General features: G+C 41.3%; 1 non-coding gene across 1 annotated transcript; it reads right to left on the minus strand.

Moving 5' to 3' along the window:
- Positions 1-579: 579 nt before the first annotated feature.
- On the minus strand, positions 580-685 carry LOC147509829 (small nucleolar RNA R71). The gene has a single exon (XR_015219646.1). It is a non-coding gene; the product is annotated as a small nucleolar RNA R71 (small nucleolar RNA).
- Positions 686-2580: the final 1895 nt, after the last annotated feature.

A 2580-nucleotide genomic window follows, 5' to 3' on the forward strand; every position in this document is an offset into this window, starting at 1 on the left:
GCTCTCTGTTAGAGGTTTATACTAGTATATCATAATTATTTGGAGTGTTGATGTGTTTAGCTAAGTTTGGTTTTAGCCTTGTATGAGATTAAGGTCTGGCCGAACAAAAACACCGAACGTAATTACACAACAACGTCAACAAACAAGTCTATCTAGTATACCACCCCCTACACCTCTAGCTACTATTTCACACACATCACGACCTGATGCCCGGCGAAGAAGAGAGGCCTCTCTCTGACTTCTACAAAGCTTTGAGCGATAGCCCCAAATCTTGCATCGTTCTAGCAGACCCAGCTGGGGATTTCCAAATCCCTCCAAATATTTTTAATTTGTTACCCGTTTTTCATGGATTAGACCATGAAAAACCCTATCAGCACATGGGTAGGATTGAACAAGTCTTAACAACATTCCACCATCCTACGGTTGGTACGGAACAAATTAAATTAAGGGTATTCCCTTTCACCTTAGCCGATAAGGCGGCGTCTTGGTTAACTGCCCAAATGCCTAATTCTGTGGACTCGTGGGCTAAACTTGTTCAGCTGTTTATGGAACATTTTTACCCACCCCTAAAAACGGATGAGATGTATTCCAAGATTCATTTCTTTCGACAAAATCCTCATGAATCATTTTCAGAGGTTTGGAATCGTTTCACCGATCTCCTTATAGAGTGTCCACATCATAACTTAGCGAAAGACACGTTAGTTCGTGCCTTTTTCAAAGGACTTTTACACCACCATAAAGAAGTCCTTGACATAATGAATGGGGGTAGTTTCTTAAGCAAAGGAGCCTCGGAGGCTTATAAATTTTTAGAGGACCAAACTAAGCGAAATAACAACTGGGGGGGTAGTGACGATTACTCCCGCTCCGCTAGTTCTTCTTCAACAGTTAAGGCTACCAGTATGTTTGAGGTTAAATCAGATCCCGAGCTTAAAACTCTAATTGAATCCCTCACAAAAAGGTAGAGGCCATTTTATACAACAAAAGCCAATCCTCGTCATGAATGTAAATACAAATCCATGTAGTTTAATTTGGAGCCACGAGCATCCCGACTCTCCTTTGTCTTGTCCCCTATGAGCGGGCTTGTTCCATTAATAGTGAACCTAACGCCCCTTGGAGACAAAATCCCAACCGGTTGGAGAAATAACCAAAAGCGTCACACCTCAAGGGTACAAAAATCAATATGTTAGGCTCACGCGACGGCTTTAACCAAGCCCCTCACGACAAGGGGCGGGGTCGGGGAATTTTAATAATTATAACAACCAAGTGCAACCTCGACAAGGTCAAGCACAAGGTCAAAGTAGTTATAATAATTATAATGCTAATAGAGGTATCGTTAGGTAAATAATAACTATCAAAATCCACCCATAAATAATTCGCGTGAAATAGTTCGATCCACACCACCCGTGACTACTACTACACCCACACAACGGATCGTCTTGACACCTTCATACAAGTGAGCCAAAACTTTTCCAAACCATGGATCAATCTAACCAACGGCTTCTACAATCCGTTAATAATTTAACCAAATAGTTGGCTCAAGATAAAGCCCAACCCAAAGGTGTGTTTCGTGTAAGCGAAATACCTAATCCTAAAACAACAAATACTGACCTTTTGAGGTAACCGATAATACTAGTAATGAGTATGAAAATGTAGGGGAGCTAAAGGCCATCACCACCCTCCGTTCTGGTAGAGTGGTTGATAACAAAGTAACTATGCCTATAGTTACCACACCAGTAGTCCCTACACCTGCAATATTACTAGATACCGAAATAGAAACTGAAGAGCCTACCACTGTAGAGGTACCAGTTACAACATAACCTAAGGAACAGGAGGCCACGGTTAAACATCTAGGTAATTACTATTGCTAAATATAGACAGAAACCACCGTTTCCATAAAAATTAGCCATGTTAACTAGGGATACAAATTACGAGGAGATTAGGGATGTTTTCAAGAATCTAACTATAAACCTTCCCTTCCTTGAAGCTATAAAAAAGCTACCACACCATGCTAAGTTTCTTAAGGAATTGTGTACTACTAGGCGTAAGACCAATATACCAAAAGACGCCTTTTTAACAGAACAATTCCCAACTCTATCTGAACATAATGGAATTGTTAAGTACAAGGACCACGGTCAGTCCTCCTACTATACAATGCACCTTAGGAGATTCTTATCTGACGGCGACGCGTTATTAGACTTGGGGGCTAGTGTCAACTTACTCCCATTTTTTATTTGTATAGACAAATAGGTCTAGGCGAGATGCAACCCACTAGAATGGCGTTGCAATTAAGCTCGATCGGTCTATTAAGTATCCTAAGGGTGTCGTCGAAAATGTTTTGGTAAAAATTCAGGATTTTTTACTATCCGGCTGATTTTGTCATCCTCGACACGAAGTGGATTAGCGACTCTATCCCGATCATCTTAGGGCGTCCTTTTCGCGCAACCGCCAATGCGCTCATTAATTGCGCGATGGTTCAATGTCCATGTCTTTTGGCCATCTTGCTGTTGAAGTCAATGTTTTTAAAACAAAGACACAGTTACCCGATTCGTCTATGGATGGAGAGGTTAGCATGATCGAGAG

Source organism: Coptis chinensis, chromosome 3 (genome assembly GCF_015680905.1).
Source record: "Coptis chinensis isolate HL-2020 chromosome 3, ASM1568090v1, whole genome shotgun sequence".
Lineage (NCBI taxonomy): Eukaryota > Viridiplantae > Streptophyta > Magnoliopsida > Ranunculales > Ranunculaceae > Coptis > Coptis chinensis.